At 48.3% G+C, this 23,522-nt stretch overlaps 1 long non-coding RNA gene across 2 annotated transcripts; it reads left to right on the forward strand.

Moving 5' to 3' along the window:
- Window positions 1–1,663: 1,663 nt before the first annotated feature.
- On the forward strand, window positions 1,664–9,222 carry LOC117881247. Of its 2 annotated transcripts, none has more exons than XR_004646741.1 (3): window positions 1,664–2,007; window positions 7,619–7,679; window positions 9,163–9,222. It is a non-coding gene; the product is annotated as an uncharacterized LOC117881247 (long non-coding RNA). The 2 variants fall into 2 exon arrangements; XR_004646740.1 differs by lacking the exon at window positions 1,664–2,007 and adding an exon at window positions 5,209–6,090.
- The last annotated feature ends 14,300 nt before the right edge of the window (window positions 9,223–23,522 follow it).

Here is a 23,522-nt window from a genome sequence, read left to right on the forward strand (position 1 = left end):
ATTGATGCTGAAAGTAGCATTGTTTTCTATTGAGCTCCCTTTCCCAGCCTCTGGCTGTGGATTTGAGCCCCATATTTACCAGGTCTTACATTGGTCCTGGGGTGTTTTAGCCCCCACAGTCAGCCAGAGAGAGACAGGCTCTTTGGTGGAGGTTGTAAATTCTCTGAGATGTGCTACTGGTTCAATGATGTAGACTTTATAAGCTCATGATTAAAAGGAAGTTTCTGCACGAACTGACTGAACAGTATTTTTGTTCCGATGCCACTGTTCCAAAACCACCCAACGCTGACCCAGAATCTGGCTTAGTACCATGAAGCTGACTGAGTAGTTCCTACAGCAATAAGAGAAATGCAAGAAGACAGAATTGGATGTGTCTGTCTTCACTTCCCTCTTCGACTGCTGCCACTGGTCAGGTTTCGCTACTCCCGTTTACAGGGGATGGGATTTCAGCAAGTAGTCTGCAGGCTTAGTGCTTTTCTCCACAGGCAGTCCCATTGAAATCAAAGGGTGGCAGAATCAATCTCTGTAGAGAAGCAGGATTAGTTGAACTCAGGCTGCTAGTACCAGCGTAATTGTGTGGGATCGTTTAAATCCAGGATGTCAAGTGGGAAATAAGCAGTGATAGCAAACGAGCTATTTAGAAACTATCCCCGAATTTTTGCAAAATGCCAGCCTCACTGATAAAGCCTTGTCATAACATACAGCTAAGGGTAGCATAAAATCCCTCCTTTACCTGTAAAGAGTTAAGAAGCTCAAATAACCTGGTTGGCACCTGACCAAAAGGACCAATGAGGGAAGAAGATACTTTCAAATCTGTGGGGGAAGGTTGTTGTTTTTCTCTCTTCGTTGTTCTCCCCGGTCAGCGAGGAGCCAGAGCAGGGAAAATACATCTCCTAAAGCTATACCTGAATTAAGCATCTAGGATTTCAAATTGTAAGTAATAGAAAGGAAATGCGTTAGGTTATCTTTTATTTTAGCTTGTGAATTTTCCCTAGGCTAAGAGGGAGGTTTATTCCTGTTTTTTTTGTAACTTTAAAGTTTTGCCTAGAGGGGAATCCTCTGTGTTTTGAATCTGGTTGCCCTGTAAAATTACCTTCCATCCTGATTTTACAGAGGTGCTTCTTTTACTTTTTCTTTATAATAAAGTTCTGCTTTTAAGAACCTGATTGGTTTTTAGTGCCCTAAAAACCCCAGGGGCTGGTCTATGCTCACCTTGTTAGCCTATTTGGTTGGTATATTATTCTCAAGCCTCCCTGGGAAAGGGGGTGAAGGGGCTTGGGGGGATACTTTGGGGAACAGGAACTCCAAGTGGTTCTTTTCCTTGAATCTTTGTCTAATTCACTTGGGGGTGGCAGCGATACCGTTCCAAGGACAAGGAAGAATTTGTGCCTTGAGGAAGTTTTTAACCTAAGCTGGTAGAGATAAACATAGGGGGTCTTTCATGCGGGTCCCCACACCTGTACCCTGGAGTTCAGAGTGAGGAGGAAACCCTGACAAGGCTACAGGTTGAGAAATAGAGAAAACGATAAACGAGCAGAGTGAATTAAGGAGAATGACAGGTTTCAGAGTAGCAGCCGTGTTAGTCTGTATCCGTAAAAAGAACAGGAGTACTTGTGGCACCTTAGAGACTAACAAATTAAGGAGAATGGGTTTTGATGAGGCAGCAGCTTTTCAAACGCATACAGCGTTCTCGTCAGAAACACCCCAAACAGCTCCAGTTCTCTAAGGAATACGATGGCCGGACTGTCAGGCTAGACATTCAACAGGAATGCAACTACAGTAACAAATAGCCAAGGCTAGAATAGCCTCATTCTTGCTCAGACAAGTAGTCAATCTAATTTACCAAAGAAAACAGCTATAGAGTCAATGCAAGTGCTTACTCAAAGGCGTTGTCTCACTGCACTGTTTTCACATGAACAGAGATCCTATTACTCAGCCTGGCTGGTGCCTGAACTTGATGAGAGCTGGAAGTTAGGTGAGAGCTCCTGGTGCTTGTTCTTTGAGGAGGTGAGAGGCTTTCTAGACTAGATAAGGATCGGATAAGAGGGAGGCAATGAAGCGTGAAGTGGGGAAAAATGTAATTATTTTCTTTCATTCAATGAGATTCTGTTACACCTGGACTTAGAAAACAGCCTTCCACCAGCTGCTGTGCTAATGTAAAAAAAAAATCTATTTTGTACTGGATGGAATTATGGATATTTCTTCCCAGCGCTTGCCCGGCCATATCCCGCTTGTTAATTTGTTTGATTATTAAGATACAAATGTGGATAATCAGAAAAATGTTTTACGTGCCTGGGGAACGCAGTCGATTTCCAGCTGGCTTGCAAAGGAAGGAACAAAGCTCTGCTATCAGCAAGCGGTGGCAGCAGGATTGCCAACCAGGCAACCAAAACCTCAAGTGAGTGAGGAGCTGGGCTGGCCTGAGTGGCTCAGATAAACAATGAAATGGCCTGGCTCCGAACTAAAGAGAGAGGATCAACCAGCAGATGTGGGGCATAGCGAAGCTGAAATCTTTCTCAAAGGTGCCTGAGTGCTAAATAAACCAGCTTGTCTACACAACATGGCAGTGGCTTGAGCTTGGCGGTAGTGTTGTCCATGGAAGGATAGACTCAAGAGTGAACAACTGCACCCTGTTTGTGGATGTGACTCAAAACAGTCTCTCAGCTCTTATCTACATGGGAAAAGTTTTTGTTTGGAATAAATTTAGGGTTTTTTGGCGGGGGAAGGGGAGGAGAGAGAGAAAACTACCTTGAATCCTCACACTGAAAGTTCCTTTTTTGAACTATCTGGCATCTTACTCTGCGTTAATTAATCTCCGTTGGAAATGTTAATAGACTCCTTTAATCAACACATCCGTGCTCCATCTTATCCTGGCAGAGGCTCAGTGCAACAGACTGTAACAAGGGGCACCTGTCATTTGGGAGCTGGCCAGCTGTTTGTACATATCTCCCATGGCACTGCTTCAAGTCAACAATCACAGTCTCCCAGAAGGAAAGGTGGGTAGTTGTGTGCATGTTAATAGCCAAACTAGACATTCCACCTGGCTGAAATGTCTCCAAACTAACGTTATAGGTGATATTTTACTCTCACTAGGGATAAGTACGTTGGCTGCGTGACTACCTTCCCTTCCTGCTTTGCTTGGTCTTCAATGCTCTGTTAAGTTCAGCACATATGAAAGTGATGAGTGTCACGCTGAGCAGAGTCAAGCATACTTCAACCCTGGGAGCAAACCAACAAGAAAGTGTTTCAGCCAACTGTCTGTACTGCTACAGTCTGGCCTAGATAGAGAGGCAGTCTCTGACAGTCAGCTTGCAGGCCTTTTACGGGCTCATGTTGACGGTTTAAACAGCAGTGACTGATATTCTGCACTGGCTGAAGTTTCTGAGTGGACCTCAAGTGTAACCCCAAGTTGAACAGTTTTAGAGTCCAGCCTGGAGCTGGCAAAGGCATGGACCACCATGATGAGGTCACCAGCAGAAAGGAAAAGTCGCGATCTCTACGTCAGAATGCCTGTTAAGCCACTGCTGTCACCTGAGAATTGCAACGCACGGGGATGGATCCCATGGGATGCTGAGATTGCAGACTGAGTGCCCAGGCTCTCTTCTTTCAGCTGAGAAATTTTAGGTGCACCTCTGGAACCCACCAACTCCATGCCATAAATGCTCACAGCAGATCACTTGATTTCCCTATAGCCTTCTTTGCCTCTTCTAGAGACTCAAGTTAGTTGTGCTTAACAACACTCCAAGCTCCCTAGGCCCTGGTCTTGTGCCATAGCAGGATGGGCTTTTTTTATATTTCATCTCTAAACTGTCCTGGTAGTTGTAAGAGATGCTCCAGGTCAATGCAAAGCACAGTTAATTACATGATAGCGATGCATTCTTTATGATGCCTCTGAGAGTGATTCCTGCTGAGCGGTAAGTGTTTGAGGGTACATCTACACTACAGCGGGGAGTCGATTTAAGATACGCAAATTCAGCTACGTGAATAGCGTAGCTGAATTCGACGTATTACAGCCGACTTACCCCGTTGTGAGGACGGCGGCAAAATCGACTTCTGCCGCTTTTTGTCGGCGGCGCTTACTACCACCTCCGCTGGTGGAGTTAGAGCGCCGATTCGGGGATCGATTGTCGCGTCCCGACGGGACGCGATAAATCGATCCCCAAGAGGTCGATTTCTACCCGCCGATTCAGGCGGGTAGTATAGACCAGGCCTGAGGGAGTTTGCCTGAAGGGAGAACAGTTCAATTCCAGAGGCATATTTGGTGTAGCAGGGCTTGATCGTTAGGAGACTAAACTTTGCAAATTAGAGCTGAGCTCTGAAGGGGCAGCCCAGCCAGCCAGCTGGGGGGAATCTTCTCAGCATAAAGGCAATGCTCCTGAAGTTAAAGGCCGGCTGAATGCCTCTACTCTGCCCACCCCATGTAGGGACATGCTGGAGATGGACTGGACTAGAATGCAATGTGGTCTGGCTATAGGGTATTCTGCTGCCTGCAGAATCCAGGAGGCACAAGGACACGCCCAAGCTCCCCCGTCTTCGCTGCCTGTCCTCTGAATTGGGGCCCCAACTTGCAATGAAATATTTACTTGCTGAACTGAATCCTGTGTGTGTGAATTCAAGGGCAGCAGTGTGGGGGCAAAGAAACCTAACATGTTTTAAGACGGAGCTTGATGAATTTATAGAGGGGATGGTATGATGAGATTGACTACAATGGCTCATGGCCCATCCGCGACTGCCATTAGCAAATATCTCCAATGGCTGGAGTTGTGACCTTCGACGGGAGGGCTCCGAGTCACTACAGAGAATTCTTTCCCAGGTGTCTGGTTCTTGGGTCTTGCCCACATGCTCAGGGTCTAACTGATCGCCATATCTGGAGTCAGGAAGGAATTTTCTCCTAGGTCAGATTGGCAGAGTCCCTGGTGTTTTTTGCCTTCCTCTGCAGTGTGGGGCATGGGTCATTTGCTGGTTTGAACTAGATTAAATGGTGGATTCTCTGTAACTTGAAGTCTTTAAATCAAGATTTGAGGATGTCAGTAACGCAGCCAGAGGTTATGGGCCTATGACAGGAGTTGGTGGGTGAGGTGCTGTGGCCTGCGTTGTGCAGGAGGCCAGACTAGATGATCATGATGGTCCCTTCTGGCCTTAAAGTTTAGGAGTCTATGAATTTCCCCCAACCAATTTTACTCATTCAAAATGGCGAAGGTCATTCCCACTTCCCGGGGGGGCTGCAAGGCTGAATTCATTAATTCTTGTAAAGTGCTTTGCAGTTCCACAGCCCCTCAGGATCTCAAAGTATTGTCACTGTTCTTTCATCGTATCAATATTGTTGGAAATGAGGGCGTTGCTTGGAAGAGGAAAAGCAGGGAGGAGCATATCCAGGCAATGTTTAGAACTAATACTTTAACATTATTGGCTACTACGGTCGTTAGGTATTTAGCTAGTTAGAACTTGGAGTGAAAGATCGCTGCAGGGGCAGACATTAGAGGGTGCCGTATATGAAAGGGAACTAACTGTCCATTCTAAGATATTCATCTGTCTGTTGTAGTGTCCCGTGTGTCAAGTACACAGCCTTCCTGGAGTAGCTGTTGGCCTGATGATTGCACATGTGAGAGCAAATATGACATAAGTAGGAGAGAGAGATTCCTGTCTTAATAGCTCTTCAAGCATCCTGGACGACCAGCTGCTGCCAAGTATTCCAAGTAGAGGGGGGGTTGGACTGAGTCTTGGGACCCTGTTCCTGCTTCCTCTGAAGTCAATGGCTCAGTTCCCATTGTGCTCAGCATGGCAGGCTCGAACACTCAATGTCCATATGGTGGGCATTTTCCAACCAACATAGCAGCCGTGTCCTGCCTACCATGGGTCAGAAGTTCTTGAATGAGTCAGTGTTAGGCAGGCAGACAGGTTACTGCGCACCTGGGCTGGGTCCCTTGTGTTTCCTGGGATCCTGGGATGCCAGAGGAGGATGGTGGAACCAGTTTTTCTGCTCTGGCAGTGGAACTGGGGAGGAGACAGTACAAAATGACAAGACAGGAACTGCAGAGCTACTGCTACCAACTAGAAACGTGGGAGGCCGCTTGCCTTTTCCCCTGCCAGGTAAGGCCACTTTCTTCTCCTCCTTGGTGTCTTTCTGGGGATTTACAGCCTGGCTGTGTTACATGGGGACTCTGAGCAGTGGGGAAATGCGGGGAGTGATCTAGTAACAGGTCTCGCTCTGTTTGATTTCAGGTACTGAGACAGACATTTTTGCTTTGAATCCTGTTCTGCAGTACTCCCGGAGGGGGGAAATTGCAGTTCAGAAAGCAGTCCACCTGAACAAGGCTATAGCAGGGGTGGCTGTTATCATTTGTAAATTCTTCGTGCCCACAGGAAATAGCGAAATACAGATTAGCATATTTGCATAGGCTTTATGAATATGCAGCTTTGTTTTATTTGGTCTATAGGGCATTCTGGTTTGACCTTTTACTTTGGTTCATTCAGCCTCAAGGGAAAACTGCAGTTTGCCAATTACATGCTTATTGTCGCTGTCTGCTCACCCACTGTATAACCCAATAGTCTGGCGAGGTGACTGCAGCCTTTTAAAAAATGATTTTGCAGAAAGTGGGGTGAGCACGAGAATGAGCTCAGGCTAGAACCGGCCAAACCGGACCTGGCTTTAGAAATGGGTTAGAATGTCTATAGCTTTCATCTCCACCTCCACCCACACAGTCAAATGCACGGCAATCAAGCATGAAAGCAAACTGGCCTGGCGAAGTGCGTGACACTGAGATTGGATCATGTTCACCAGGGTGAAGGGGGTATGCCCCGCTCCTGGAGATCTAGCAGGACTGACCTTTCCCAAGCGAGTGGAGACTTGTGAGGTGCGATATGGGTGACTCCCAGGTGTACATGCTCAGTGCGGCAACTTTGGGCCTTTCCTGTTTGATCATCAAGAGCGGTTTCCATTCTCTGCGGATACAATATGTGGCTGTACGGGAGGAGTGAGAAAGAGAGGACTCCGTGACTGGCTCAGTCTGCTCGCTGCACCCACTTCCCAGGTGACTGATATGACAGTAACTCACTCTGAGTGACGCTGTCATGCTGTACCCCTTGGGGACCTCCAAACAACTAGTCTCACCCTTCACACTCAGAAACTCATTGATTTTAAGGCTAGAGGGGACTGTTGTGATTACCTAGTCTGACATCCTGCATAACACAGACTAGAAAACCTCCCCCGAGTGCTAATTCCTGCATTAAGTCCATGCCTTCTGGCTGGACTGGAGCAGATCTTTTCAAAGACCATCCAGACGTGATTTAAAGACTTTCAGTGATGGAGAATCGGCCACAGCCCTAGGTGAGTTGTTCCACTAGTTAATTTACCCTCATTGTTGAAACAGGAATGGTCTCATTAAGGCTGTATGCAGAGGGTTTCCATTAGCCCAGGAAAATAACCATTCTGGAAGGTGTTAAAACATTCAGGGCTCATTCTTAACCTGCAGGTTAAAGGAAAGCAGAAAGGTGAGTGTTGGGGACCCAGAAACAGTCGTTTTAATGCTGCAAAACTCAGATCAATACTGAAAATCACATAGTAGTGTAACTTCTCTCTCTAACCCTATCCTGGTCTCGGGATGTCTCTTTTTTCTAGGTGTTCTGAATCGACCTGCGAGAGCCAGGTAGCTGCTGCAGAATGTCTTCCATCTTAAAGAGTGAGTGGCTTTGCATCCGGGCAGGGAAACCACAGCAGAATTGAGTCGTCAGCACAATGTGGGATAAAGGGGTGTTGTGGAAGCGAACTCTCTCTCTCCATCCTACCTGCTTCAGGCCCAGAGTCCCATCAGTCCTCACACTCACACAGTGCTAGTCATTCGTCACATTGCTAACTGCACGTAACCCTATGCTGTAGTCACCGAAGGGAGCAGCTAGATGGCTATCTGAAATCTCATTTGGGAAGACCCACTGCCAGTTCCTCTTTTCATCCCCCCCCCCAAGCTCTTCCGTTGTCCTTCTCCCGGAAATATCCCACTCTCCTCCCTGTTGCCCAGGCTTGGAACATTTCACATACATCTCTACTCTCATGTTGGTCTTCCCAACCCTCTTGCCACAGAGGGCGAGTGGAACCATCTTGCTCCTCTGAGGGCTTGTGTACTGCAGAGGGGATCGTGTTCTGGTGCAAATGGAGGTGTTGCGGAAGGAAGCTCAAGTGCTAGGCACTGGCCTCTGCGGTGAATGGCTACAAGACTCAGTTTTCTGCCTGCCCTCTCCCTCCTTTGTGAATACGCTAGAAGGGTGTGCACAGAGAAGGGGCATGTGTGAGGTTGTTGGGATGGTGGCGGGCAGGGCTTACTTGCAGTTTGTCTTATGGTCCTAAAAGATCATGCTTCCCGGTTTCAGACAGCTACCGCAGGGGTCAGGAAGGGATTTTTTTTAACCCCTTAGTGTATTCTGGAAGAGGGTTTTTTTTTGTTTTTTTTTTAATCTTCTTCTTCTGAAGCAGCAGGGCCGGGCATGGCTGGAGATGGGACATTGGTGGGGTGGGCCAAGGCTCTAAGGTGGTCCCAGGCATTCTGTCTCTCAGGAGCTTGGCTGGCTGGTTCTTGCTCACATGCCCAGGGTCTAACTGATCGCCATGTGTGGGGTCAGGAAGGAATTTCCCCCCAGGTCAGATTGTCAGTGACTTTGGAGGGTTTTCACCTTCCTCTGCAGCATGCGGGTGCGGGTCACTTGCCAGGGTTATCTGGGTTTATCTCACTTAATCATTTCCTTGCCATTGCAGGGGCCTTGAGCACTGGTTGGCCTCAGACCCTCCTGTTCTCTGCCTGTGGCATGCCATAGCCTCGTCTCCTGCTGGCTGCCATTCTATGGCCTCATTCTGGTTGTTGGGTTTAGTGGGAGGGTGCTGGGTCATGTTGGTGGCCTGTGCTGTACTGATCAACTCAATGATGTTCTTAAACACAATCCCGCCTCATGGTAATGAGGCCCATGTCCCCCCTTGGCCTTTACTGGGCTGGAGTCACGTGGAAGCCAGGCACCCTGCTGTCAGTGGTGCAGGATTGGGGGTCCCTAGCGCGTCTCATCCTTTCATCCCTTTCTACCTCGTGCTTCGATGTGTAACACTTGGCACGCAGGCTGAGCTCCCTCTCGAGCCGGTGGGGAGTGCCGACTTAACTGTCCACTCGTTCTCCTCCTCAGTGTTCGGAAGAGAAGACAAGAAGGATCAGGGCAAAGAGAAGGAGAAAGACAAGAAGGAAGAGAAGGAGAAAGACAAGAAGGAAGAGAAGGAGGGAGACAAGAAAGACAAGAAAAAGAAGAAGAAAGAAAAAAAGGTGAGGAACTAGTGGAGAATTCCCACGTTCCGTGTGTTGTCTGGGCATTTTGGATTCCCCATCGCTGCGGCGTGATTAAAGCTGCCATTTCAGTACCTCAGAGCCATTAAGGAATAACAAATTCCAACCTCTTTGACTCAATTTCGGAAAGTTTTCCTCCCCCAGCATCCCCTCCAGTGCAAGCTGCGCGTGCCATTGTGGGTTGGGTTCGTGTGTGACGAAGGTTCCGCCAGCCCAGCGCTCAGGCTGCTTGCACGTCCCTGGTGCTCATTGGGCAATCGGATGCGGTGCTAGTCCCGGGTGCAATTCTATGAGCAGACTTTGGGCCTTAGGTGCTCTGAATCTCTGTGCGTGTTTGATTTCCCACCTCCTAGGATGGTGGCACTGTGTGTGTTACAGCTAGTACTGAGCATGAAAACCATTTCTCGGGGAGGGGAGAGTCAGGCAGGCTGATCATTGCCCCATCTCCTCCCTCACCGGGAACAGAGGAAGTGAGAGTTAACATTGTCCTATGCTGTAAATGCAAGTGATCTCTCTTCCTCCACCCAATCTGCCAGCAGGAGATGAGCCGGGATGCCTCTGGATAGACATTGACCCTGGCTGGGAAGCTTTGTTCCCAGTGCAGTGGTGCTATCACCATTGTAGTCATGAACCCTTTCTTCTGTGCCCCTTAGGGAGAGGGAGATGAAGATGACAGCAGCAGCAGCAGCAGCTCCGACAGTGATTCTGAAGAGGTAACCGGGAACTGATCAATGCCTAGCAGATCTACTGGGCGGGGTTGTTTTTCCTTTGCTTTAGATTAGAACATCCTTGTCCAGCCTGGGTCTCCTTCTGAGAGATCAGCCTCTGCTGGCCCCTGCCAGTCTGGGGAAGGAGTAACAAAATCACATGGGTGCACCGCAAGGAAGCCCTGCTGCTACCATGTTAGTGCTACAGCCGGAGTTTGCAGGTGGTTCTGGGGACTTTTCTTCTTCCCTTTCCTGGAGGTGGGGTGTGCATGGGGTGGCCACTAACGGGCATGAGAAGAGGTCAGAGTGGGGTGACTTTGAAAATACCCCCATGGATAAGTCAGATCTGCTACAGGAGCTGCTGAGAACCAGCTCCAAGCGCAAGCCCCATTCTGCCTCTGGTACCCAGTGTGAATGCTCACAACACATCCGCAATCTTGGAATCTTGTGAGCTGCTGGAAAAGAGGCTCCGCCCCTGAGGTTTTCTGACTGGCTGCCAGATCGGAGATCCACTTCCCCCACAATGCACCAGACACTCTTCGGAATTGTGTCATGTTTTTGCTCTTAGAAGCCCTGGGGAATGGCATCCCCTGTTATAAAGGATGCCTGAAGGACAGCTAGCCGTGCCATGTAAACAGCTATCCACTGTCTCAGAAGCCCATCCAACCTCCCAGGAAACCTTGTGGTCTGGGTAACGTAGCCATCAAAAGATGATGTGCCACAATCATTCTTCCCGTCATAACTCCAGTGGGCTCACATCTGCCATTGGACTCATCCATGCCACTCCCATCGAAGTTGTGTGTCTGTATCAGGGTAAAATTTGACTAGTGGGTGATGCAAGCCCATTGGTTCTAGCCGAGGATGACTGTAGTTCGGTGTTTATCCATGCAGATCCCGTGAGAGTGAGCAAGAGAGAGGGACGAGGAAATACACATCAGCTGCCTAGGCTCTCACACGCCCTCTTGTTTCTCTTTAACTTATCCCCTAGGGTCACCATGGCGACAAGAAGGAAAAAGAGAAGGATAAAGAATAACTTCTGAGGAGCCAATGGAGGCCACATTTGTGTTTCCTGCCTTCGCCCAGGTGCTGGGTAGTGTGAGGGAGAAGGGGATCAATTGGGAAAAACTGCACCTGGTGCTGAGGATGTTTCATCCAAATAAAGTTGTTTTAGTATTAAAAAGACAGACTCTGTTTATTGACCACAGTCAAGCTTCCCCCTCCCCACCACCATCTGCACGGAGCTGTCACTTCCCTCCTTTTACTAATAATTAGCTTGTAACATTTTCAAAGCTCTGTACTAATAGTGGAGCAACTTTAATGCAGGCCATTGGAATGGGCACTGGACTGGGAGCCGGGTGATCTGTGTTCTGGCTCTGACTTACTGTGTGACCTTGGTCATGTCACCTCACATCCCTATGCCTCTGGTTCTCCTCCCACCCTTTGTCTGCTTGTTAGCTCTTCAGGGCTGGGATTGTCTATTGCTATGTGCACGTACAGCACCTAGCACAATGGGGCCCTGATCTCAGCCAGGGCCTCTACCATAATACAAATAATAATGGCGTAAGCTCCATCAGAGCCAAGGGAGGTATCACCAATTACACCAAGACTGAATTTAGCCCATGGATTTCTGCAGCGCAGCCCTTCCCTGGGTTCCTATGCAGATGGCGTGACTGTGCACTGTCCCTGAAAGGTTATGGGACGGGTGAATATTGTTATCCCCAATTTATATAGCTGGGTGCTCGTCAGAGACCATGGAAGGATCCAGGGATTCACCCGCCACCTGCCGCTCAGTGCTGTGCTTAGACCATGGGATTAGGCTGCCTTTGATTTTTGCATGTGTTCTCTTTCCCCCTGTTCAGTTACTGGTTCCTCCTCCTTCCGGCACTCACACGGCTCGTAAGGAAACAGCCAGCAGGCGCAGCTCCTTTGGAAATCCAGACATCATGGGCTGTGATGGATCTGTCAGTCAGAGACGCCCAAGCACAAGCCAGATATTTCAAAAGGGCTCAGAACATTCAAGGCTACCAGGCTGTTAAAACCAAATCTGCTTTGAAATTGGCTCTTTTCTGTTAAAGTGAAAAATGGGTCAATTGTGAATGTTTTGCTCTTTGAAAACTTAACTATGGGCTCAGCACCGAGGTGATTATCCAGATTATAGGGCAGTCTTCAGCCCAAGGTGACACACACAGCTGACAGCTAACCCGCCCCGCTCCTGACAGCATTTGATTTATTTATGGCAATCCAGCCATAGTCATATAACCACCACCCAAGGTGAGGGAGCTGCCATTAAAAATGAGGCATCACCTCCATCTACTGGTGAAGTGGGTTTCTTGCAGCTAATCTAAATGTTCCATAACCATTACCCCAGGGCTGTTCCCTGGCAAGCCACTTGGTTGTTCCGTCTCTGAGAGACCATAAAAAAACATGAAAGAGGCCGAGCAGGCTGCCGGCACTTGTTGAGTTTTTTCTCTGTGCTCTAATTGTTTACATTTTGATAGTGCATCTCCATGAAGTTAGTACATTATATATGTATGAAGTTAGTACATTATATAAATACTGTCTAATTAATATGCGGTATGATCTTACCTAACACACCACAGACCGTTTCAAAGGGGGAGACCTGGCACAGATCTCTGCTGGCTTTGCAATTTGGCAGCTGGCACGTATAAAGACCACCAGCGGCAGGAGCAAGTTTGTTCAGCCTGAGCTAGGCCTTGCCCCCTCCAACACGTCTGATACTACAAAGTCTTATGCACCTGCTTAACTGACACTGCACTGACTACAGGCTTGTCTACCTGGGGAAATTGACCGGAAAGCTATTGTGGAATAAACTGTTCCACAAGAGTTATTGCGGAATAAAAGTCCACATGGAGAGCTAACCCCGAATAGCCACTGCACTTTGACTTCACAACCGACCTTCCTTCCTTGTGTCAATAAGCCCTTACTTTAGGGCTGGCCACAGCCCCTTATATGTGATGGGCACCCAGGAGCAGCTGGGGTGTCAAATGTGCAAGAGCCCCTCCTTCCCCCTCTTCCATTCCCAGTATAGCCCTCTGCTGAGGGGATTCAGTGTAGCACCATTGTGCCATTGCTGTGCCGGGGTGGGGGTGGGGGGGATATTCTCCATGAGGAGCCTTTCTAGTGTTGTAACGAGGCCTTAGAGTAAGAGAACTAGGCCTAGGTTTTAATACTGATTGCAGTTTTTAGACTGTAAAGTCTTAGGAGAAACGATCATATTTTTGTCATGCATTTGTACAGCTGCTAGCACCATGGGGTCCTGATTCATTATCGGTGTCCATAGGCGCAACTGCAATGCAAATAAATCGTACGAATCATCATGAATTGAAGAAACACCATCTTTACAAAACAAAGCAAGCGCTCTCCAAATGTGGACTATCCGTTTGCTTGTTTTACGATGAAAAGTATATTTTACATTTACTTTGCTCAGCAAAGGGGGAAAAAAGAATGTGTTGCTAAAGTGGATTTCAGACAAACAAGTGTTTAAAAGCCAGGATCACTGGGGTTTTATTTAAACCAAAGAACACAGCTTCAAATATTGTCTCCATGTAACTTATACAGCAGGATCTGAAATAGTCACCACAGACAGCAGGAAATAAGTTACAAAATACTGCACTAATTATAGACTTTGGTGAAAAAAACCCCAATCTTATAGAATGGGGATGGGGGAGGAGGAGCTGAATTGCTTTCTCAATGCACTGCAAGTAGTTGTGGTGTACTAAGCAAACACCAAGTCTAAAGGTTGTGCTTTAGTTATATTTAGGTTTGGATGGAGTCGATTTCTAATTGGTAAACGTCAATTTCACCATACACACACAAATGGATGGAAAAATATTTCCACTGCTAATAATCAAAACAAAGGGAGAGGCAAAATAAGTGAAATGCTGCTTGAGAATGCAGCGTTCGATTGAAGGCTACTTACTGTGTATATTTTGACATGTGTTGCTGACAATTTGTGGTTTACTGGTTATAAAACTTTAACTTTCTGACCTGCAGCAGCTACTGTCATTAAATGATTATTGTCTGATGCCCCCCCTTGTCTGATCCTTCCATAATTCTGCACAATTATGAACATGTAAAGCGATAAAACCAAAAAATAAACGGATGTTAGTTGTCAATATTATTACGAAAACGATCGCCTTCTGCCAAGCCTAGGTCTGTTTTTTCAGAATAACACGGAGCCCTCAATAGAAAAGACTGTTACGCAACATTCTCTGCTTCCACTTCAGTTTTCGCTTCTAAAGTGCAGGACGCGTGGCAGAGGTCTGGCCTAAAGCCAAATATTTGATACATCAGAGCATTTTTACGCTCCGCTGAGGCCTTACTCAAGGTCAGTGGGCTTCTGCGGGGATACTTTCTGGCGTCAGTGTGCCTTTGCTTCATGCAACCATGAGGGCACCCCCGCCCCATTGGTGACGGATTCTCCAGCATCACAGACCCTGTGTTCCAGAGAGTGCAGGGACTGCTCCTCTGATAAGTCGCTCTGGGGACAACTGGGTGGGGAGTGGGCAGCAGGTTGTGCCACAGCTCTGCACCCCATCTCCCAGCCAGCAGTGGGCCCAGCTGCAGATTATTCTCCCTTGCCCCGCGGTGCAACATGGGTAAGGATTTAGGAGGCAGAGTCCCCCTTTCCCCCTGCCCTTGGGGCTGTGCAGCTTCTCCCCCCGCCCTTAATTCCATCTGTGCCTCAATTCTGCCCAAATCCACTGCTACCTGTGTACAAACATCACTGTTGTGGGGAAAGCAGGAGCGGGTGCTTAATTTGTTTTGCTTTGACAACCCCAGCACATTTCAAAGGCCGCTCGTGCTCGGCACGCTACATCATTTCTACGACTAAAGGCTTTTGCTCTGGCAAGCAGTGTAAGGTTTCCTGGACCGAGGCACTGTCGTGTGAATGAGGACTTTCTCCAGGAGCCATTGCTATACACGTTCGTCTTCCTCAGGAGCTGAACCTGTCCCAAATCCCCAGCATCCCGATGGCCTTGGCTAGATCATGGCAAGTGCAGAATACCATCCACACTGTATTACCAGACATTATTTTCACCTTAGAGCCTCCGTTAGAGACCAGGGCCCAATTGTGGTAGGTGCTGTACATAGGGTGACCAGACAGCAAGTGTGAAAAATTGAGACGGGGTGGGGGCTAATAGGCGCCTATATAAGAAAAAGCCCCAAAATCGGGACTGTCCCTATAAAATCGGGACATCTGGTCACCCTAGCTGTACAGACACAGCATGTGCAGCCCAGATTATCATTGCACAAGGAAGGAGCAAAATCATTCAGTCGCTTTGCTTTCATTCAGAAAAATTCTCTCCAGGCAATGACAGATTCCCTTTCCCCCGTATTCCAAGAATTATTGTGGAAGTAGCCAGCTCCATTATTTCCACGCCCCTGGATTACTGGGCATGACTCATGCATTTGGTTCAAATCAGAATGATTTCATCAGTGATTTGCAAACAAGAGGGATATTTAAAATTAATTGACGTCCCAGCTCACCCATGCGAGTAAACCCATGCTGAAATCCAGCTGAAGCCAATGGGATTTAAACACTTGCTTAGAGTTAACGATGCGCATTAGAGTTTTGCTGGAAAAAGAGACTTAACTGAATTGGGGCCTGAATATGCAAAAACCATGCAAAACATTTTGCTCTTGCAAAACCTCACTTGCCTCAATGATTTTGTGAACGGTACCGAGTCTTGCATGTAGTTTTGTACTATCAGACTGCGGCGCGTGGATAAAACCCACCCACCCCACAACCATTTGGTAAACTCAGCTAATGCCCTGTAGATCTCTGATCAAGACAGGTTAGCCTTTTATTGAGGTCTTCATTTAACACCCATCTCTTATATAGTGCTTTGCAAAGAAGGTCAGTATCATTAGCCCTTTTTTACAGATGGGGAAACTGAGGCAGAGAGAGGAACGTGGCTCCCACAGCAGACCAGGGAATTGAACCCATGATGCCTGAGTCCCAATCCAGTGCTCCATCCTTTAGGCAACACTGCCTCATTCATCAATGCACTTAATCAGGTGTCGAAGTGCCTGAGTGGTCCCCCTGGGATGCCTCAAAGTGCTCTGCTGACTCCGGGCCTTACAGAGAAGGAACTTTGTGAAACAGAATGACTAGAGCAACCAAAAAGCCACGTTATATAAGGCTCCTGGGTGGGGTGTTGGAAGGAGAACAACAAGAGAAACCAGCAGAGCCATAGTTACTTAAGTCCCATCTTGTTTACATAAGTTTACTCATGTTTATATAACACTAGTGTTATTGCACTAGGCTCTCTTTCGGAGTGAGACGTGGGTATGGGCCTGTCACCGGGCTGGGTCTCTCTCCAGCCTCAATGCATGTGCTGCCACACCCAGACTCAGCCAAGGAGGTTTCTCTCCTGAACCAAGGCTATCACACAAACAGAAAACAGTCTGAACTCTGTCCTCGGCCTTTCCCAGTCCCAGGGGTCTCTGTCACGCCAGCTCCTGGCAGCTTTCCAGAGCCCCGGCTCCAGGGACTCACCACAGGAGCTAGCTCCATCCCAGCAAGGCTTTCCCTCCCCAGGGCCCAGCCTGTCTCAGTCCTTCCCCCTCCAGCTGTCCACCAGCAGCCATTTATAGGCCCAGGGACAGCCCTGCCCTCTTTAATTAGCAGGATTGGGCTGACCTGGCTTGGTCCTGGGGCATTGGGCTCAGTCTGTCCATGGGCAGCAGCTACCTGTGGATGGTGGATCAAGGAGCATGGTGGGGGGATCTCCTGGGACATGGATAATTTAGGATTAGCAGCTAAACTTTGGCATGTTTATCTGAGCCACATTTCAACCCCGCAAGGGTTTCCCACATTACCATCGTCCCAGTGCGCAATGCGCTTCAGGAGAATTTGCTGGGTGGTCTGACTGATTGGTGTTTACAAGGAGACTGAGGACGCTTGTTTAGAGTGTCCTCCGCTCCATAGCCTGGCAATGCCAGCGCTGGGGGTGGGATACGTTTTACAGCCCTTGCAATTCTAGAAGCAGGAGTGGGATTATTTCAAGGGGGAAAGGAGAGGTCAGCCTGAGAGTCCTGATCTTGGAAGGTGTGAAATACATCGCATTAACTCAACAGCAAAAGCACCTGGCCTGGCTCCCTGCTCCAGATTTTATGCAGCTGAACAACCGCTGAGGTTGGCTCCCTCTTTCTATCCACAGACCATCTTTGCTTGGGTGGGAGAGAGCAAGGTCATTTTGCTTTTGTGTTCCCATTACTCACACACCTCAACGGCACCACTGAAACCTGCTTTCTTCTGGGAAGCAGCTGCCGTCAGCTGCCTGATTGAACTCCCGGTCACTCCTCGCCAGCATGCTGGTGGCTCTCCGCTTCCAGTGACCAGCCAGCGCAAGGGTCCATTCAGAGATGCTTTGGCCATCCACTGGAAACACCGAGAAGGGAGGTCTGTCTAAGTCTGCTCCTACATCACAGGTGCGTGAACGTTCCAGCTCCTTTTCTGGTGTCCCTCTCTGCTTGTTAGAACCCAGGACTAGGCACCCAGGTGAATGGCTGTGTGGGGTGCAAGGGAGGGCCTGCCTCACGGTATTCAAATGTGGGGTATTTGAAGATTTGGTCTCCCAGCTCAAGGTTCATCCTTTCTAGCTTCACTGATGGCAGCTGATCCTCCTCTACTGCAAGGGTATCACAAAGCCTCAAAGCAAGCCCCCCAGGTGGCGAAATACTTCCAGTGCCATCAGAACTGTTACAGTCACCTTGTAGCAGCACATGACAAAGATCAGCCAATGAGTGAGGTCTGCCAACAAAAAGGTACATTACAGTTCAGGAAAAAGACATGTCCATTTTTTCTGCTCTCTCTAAAGCAGTGGTTTTCAACCTTTTTTACTTTGCAAAAAATTTGACTGGAGGTGCGGACCCCTTTGGAAATCTTAGACATAGTCTGCGGACCCACAGGGGGCCACGGACCACAGGTTGGAAAATCACTGCTCTCAAGTAACTCTTAATGGAGGCAGAAAATGATCCATGTTATCACCACAATTCTTTGCGCTGAGCATCCAACCTCTGTTTTATTACCCACTATAAACTCTGTTGAATTAGATAGGTCATTTGTTCCCTCTTGCTAGGAAACACCAAAGTCTTTTTTATTATCTGAGCTAAACAATAAGAGAAAACAGAACTCACTTCTTGTAGCTGAAGAACCTGAAATTTCTGCTGCCTTTTTCGCTGCCTGAATGTCAATCATACCTTGTGGTGCTCTCCCGTCCCCCTCATACTATATCTTTCTAATTTTTTTGCATGTGGTTATAACAAGAATCCCTAAATTACCCTTTTTTTTGTTGTTAAATACCAACTATAAGATGCCCCCTAGTTTTTCTCCACTGCACTGTGCCCAGGGCTTGTTTTTGTCAACTTTTCTAGGAGAATCTGATATACTGTTTAACAAATTGTCTTTTCCCTACAGTTCTTTATTGGATTTCTGAATTTGGTCTTTTGGAAGAATGGAGACGTCTCATGATTTCTAACGCTGAATACCACATTTTTAAAATCCACCAAGGAATTTGTCCCCTTTGCTGAAATATCCAGGAAGGTTCGTGCTCTGTTCCAGGGGATTTGCTAGGAGAGGTTTCACTACGATAAGATCCTGATGGAGTCACCTCAGTGGGAAAAAACAACCGGGTCCCCTTTAAGAGGCGACTCTTCGGTGCGTTATGAAAGCCGGCGTGCTGGTTGAAGGGAGCCATGAGTCACTTATACAAGCATGATTCACCTGCCGTCTAAAGTACAGGAAGAGGAACATGCAAATAAAATGGGCAAAAAAGCCAAACACCAAAGGAAAAGGAACCAGGACTGCAGAAGCTGCAATGCGCAGCTAACGCACATCCAGGCTTCAGAAGTCTGAGGACTCTGCCCTGGCCGCCTCCAACATTCCTAGTCACAGACTATGCAGGTGGGTATTTATGGTTTGAGCAGGGACAAAGAGGAAGCCTAGCTTGTCCACACAGGGGATTTTGGGCCTCTAGTGAGGTCTGATGTAGTTCACCATCACTCTGGTGTGTATATTAATACTAGAGCTGGGAGAAAGTGAAGGGTTTGGGGTTTTTTTTTTTCATGCCATCTCAAGCAAATCATGTCTCCAATCTCCACCTGGAAATGTTGCTTTTCCATGAAATTTCAGCCCAACTAATGTGTTCTCCTCCTCCCCACCCACTGAATCCTGCAAAATCACAAGACGCCACCTGCGTGTGGAATTCTGCACAGACGCAGAAGCGGGACAGCGGTTCCCGTTGGAACGTTTCCTTTGCACGGAGATGGGAGGCTGCGGGAGAGCGTGAGCAAAACCTCAGGGCAGGACTGGGCGATACTCACATGGTGAGCACGTCCTCACCCAACGGGCCTGGGGGAAGTCAGTGAGGCCTCTGGGGTGAGTAAGGGCCCACCAACGGGGAGTAAGGCGTGGGCAATCTAGCTCTTCCTGGGCCAAATTCGCCACAGTGACTCCGTTGACTTTTACACCTGAGTGAACTAAGCCACGTTTGGCCCATTCTGTATACATACCTCTGACCACACATACATTTGGCATGTGATGGAGTCAAATGGGATGCTCCAACTTATGCTGGGGACCGGACTGCTCCTGTCAGCTCCTGGCTCAGGGGATCACAGAGGTGGCTTAAAGACGCTTCGCTCCCCCACCCCATCCTGCCCTGTGTACAGCTCCGCGGGAGCAAAGGCACTGGCTCACCTGGTAAATGAGCTGTTCCTTGGCAATCGAAGCAGGTTGTTTTAATGGAGCCATCACTCCAGACAAAGACTCGGCCATCTGTTCAGTCTCCCAGCCACATGCTCCACCCACCCACCGTTCACAATTTCGCTACACAAAGCCGAAGGCGGGTGGGGAGGGAGCCCATGTGCGAGCTGCTGACGTGTACCCTGTTGGGAATCAGGAGGCCTTTGACGGGTGAGTGGGAGCCCAGCAGAAACAGCGAGCACCGTCCCAGCAGCCTCACTCCCCACCCCATCTCCTGATCCCACTGCACCTAAGAACCTCTCAGGCTTTATTCACATGCCGAAGCCCCGCAGTGTTTTCCAGCTGAGAAGGAGTGCGGGTTCTGTAGAGTGGGGGATGAGGCTGTTGACCCTTTGCTGAGTCACGGACCAAAGACATTAAGAAACACTGGATTCGATGCCTAAGGCAGCCCTCTGTTTATTCAGTCAGCTGTGGTAAGATTGTCATCCAGCCAAACCCAAGCTAGCATACAAGAGGCATTGCTGGGCCTCTGTGTTCAGCACACACCCTTCCCTGGACTTCCCACGCAGATTAGTCCTGCTAGAGTAATCTGCGCAGCTAGGGGGTGTCATTGCCTTTGCTAGCCCTGGGGGCATATATGTGCAACCAGATTTACCTCGTTCTGATCCCCTGGGATGCTCCATAATCTTTCTGGGTTCTTACACAGATCCCATGCCTGCAGCGTCTCTGAATGGAGATAGTCTTTCAACAGCCCGGGGAGGCAGTGAAGTGTTATCACCCCCAATTTACAGGTAGGAAACTGAGGCACGCAGCGAGAGATTAAGTGACTTGCCTGATTCTGTTGTCACACTGGTTTAAATCAGGAGTAGCTCCTCCAAAATCAGTGGCGTCCCACTGGTGTGGAAGGGCGCTCTTGTCTTAATATGTCATTTGTGATTTGCAGGGGCGTAGGCTGTCTTGCTAATCAAGCTTAACAGGGACTTTTGTTCACAGCATTGAGCACTTGCTCACCTGCTAGGATGAGGGGTGCAGAGTTGGACCATCCCTAGGCCTCCCTGATCCTGCTGGGTTGTGCTGCTGTGGCACAGTGACCTGCTCCGAATGATCTCTTAGCTAAAAGCATCCTCCAGATATTGTAGGAGCTCAACCTTTGGGTGCTGGAGAGCCCCTCTGGCCCCCTGCCTTCCAGAGTCCCATGTGGAGATGGCAGCTCTGGGCTATGCCCACTGACTATGTATCAAGCCAAACCTGTCCCGAAACACAGCCAAGTGATGGGAAAACACCCACTCAGCCTATCTCTGTGCAGACAGGAAAAGACAACTGAGATTCATAGTCCAGAGCCTCAACTGCTGACTTCAGTGGAGCTACAATGGTTTATATCAGGCCCCTTTAGTGCAGCTGGGACAGGAGCTGAGGACTCGTCTCTGATTATGTGTATGTACAGCCCCTGGCACCGTGGGCCCCGATCACAGCTAGGCCCTCTCCACACTACGATACGAACCATAATGATTATGGAATGACAAATGAACTGGGCTTCTCTGCGTGAAGGGGAAACTCCAATGACATACACAAGATCCTCTAATCCAGGGGTTCTCAGGATGAATTTTTTGGTGGCCTCAGAGTGCGGCCACCGACTCTTGCTGGTGGCCACTCTGACAATTCTTCCTAAAATAATGAACTTTAGAAACAACAAATAAATATGCACACACACATGCCCAAATCATTGTAATTTGTCTATGTAGGGGTGTTTTTTTTTTTTTGCAGACTCAATAATGAAAATAATGTACAGCTGTCTCTATTCTTTACTGGACCTAAACAGAATAGAAACACAAATAAGGTGCTTTGAACGTTCTTTTTTCTTGTTTCTTTTGGGTTGGGTTGTTTTTAAGACTTGCTAGCTATAAGGAAGTCTGCTGCAAAAAGTGATATTTGTATGTTTGTTAATACCACTTTTCACAGCAGACTTACTCAGCCCTGGCAAGCCCAGGGACAAATTAAGCCCTGGATGGGGAGGTGGGTACAGAGGCAGTGGGGGCATGGTGATCGTGGGGGTGAGCTCGGGCCAGAGCCTGCCACCAGGCAGCCAGGGAACGGATCCCAAAGCCCCACACCCTGGGGAAAGAGCCTGGGGGACAGAGCCCGAAGCCCCGTGGCTGGAGACTGCCACCCCAGGGCTGAAGTCTAACCCCACCACCCCCAGGAAGGTGGGGAACTCACTGACTGCCAGCTCCTGCCACTTGTGTCTCCTCAGAGGAGCGTGGGGCCCAACCACTCTGGGGGCCCCTGGGGAAGGGGGCCGCTGCTTTGCCCCTCCCCCCCAAATCACTGCCCAGGAAGCTGTGGCCGCAAGAAAAGCTCCTGGTGGCCGCATTTGAGAAATGCTGCTCTAATCACTAAAAAGAACGAGGACAAGGACAGCTCGTTCTTTTTGCTGATACAGACTAGCACGGCTGCCACTCTGAAACCTGGCTCTCATCACTGTATCCAATTACAAAGAAGAAAGAACCACTAGAAGCACCTGAAGTGTCTGTATGTGTCAGAGCAGGGCAAATACATTTCATAACCATCTCCCTGAACTGACTAATGAGTCAGCTGTGGCCAGGCCTGGAGCTCTGCTGGGTTCACTTTCCAGGAACTCTCAAGAGGTCACATTTTTATTCACATGAATGCCCACGGAGAGCGTGTGCTAAGCTTGCGAGCTGGAGTAGTCACACCCAGAGAGTTTAATAATAGATGGGAAGCTTCTTCAAAGAGCAGAGGGGCGGAATTCCTTCAAGCCTCTCACCAGATCCCTGGCGCAGAGGCAGCTAAAGGAGCCAGATGTGGATCTGAGCCAGGTCGCCAGGACCTCGGATGAATGCACAGTTCCTCTGTGTGGCTGGGAGGAGACGAAATCTGATGTTTTTTCTAGGAATGATGTCACTTCAGGCAAAGTCCATGCAATTTAGCAAAGGAAAAGATTATTTTTTTCTTTAATTCCCTAATCCTATTTATCCGATCCCTCTTACTGAGAAGGTCAGAGCTGCAGTGGCTTCTTTGAGTTCTTCTCCAGATGATAAGACATTCCGGGACTTGAAACAATACCACTGAACATACATGACTATTCACCGCTAATCAACAGCTCCAATTTGGAATATCAAATACCAAACGCTTGCAGCAAACTGTCTGCGATCAGCCCAAGAGAGAACAACATTCACATCCAAATTCAAGTGCTTTCAAATTGTTGTGATACATGGAAAGCCAGCCCGTCACAAAGAGGAGGCATTTATTAAAGAAAACTACTGCAACTATAGACACGAACAAACAGGCTGTCACACAGCTGGTCTTTGTTTACCAGGGCTTGTCTGGATCTCTTCTATGGCAATCGGAGAAATCTAGTGGTTGAATTATGTACTGCAAGTAAATGTATCCTTATACAAGAAACCAATACATGATCCACTTGCAGACACCCTGGCCGTGGAGAAAAAGGCTAAATGAATCATGCCAATTGTTTGCATGTATTGGGATTAAAATAATTGGTTACGCCAACGGTTAAATTAACCCTTAAAAAACAGGTTTCAGAGTAGCAGCCGTGTTAGTCTGTATCCGCAAAAAGAAGAACAGGAGTACTTGTGGCACCTTAGAGACTAACAAATTTATTAGAGCATAAGCTTTCGTGGACTACAGCCCACTATATGCATCCGAAGAAGTGGGCTGTAGTCCACGAAAGCTTATGCTCAAATAAATTTGTTAGTCTCTAAGGTGCCACAAGTACTCCTGTTCTTCTTT

This window comes from Trachemys scripta, chromosome 8, assembly GCF_013100865.1.
Source record: "Trachemys scripta elegans isolate TJP31775 chromosome 8, CAS_Tse_1.0, whole genome shotgun sequence".
Taxonomy (NCBI): Eukaryota; Metazoa; Chordata; order Testudines; family Emydidae; genus Trachemys; species Trachemys scripta.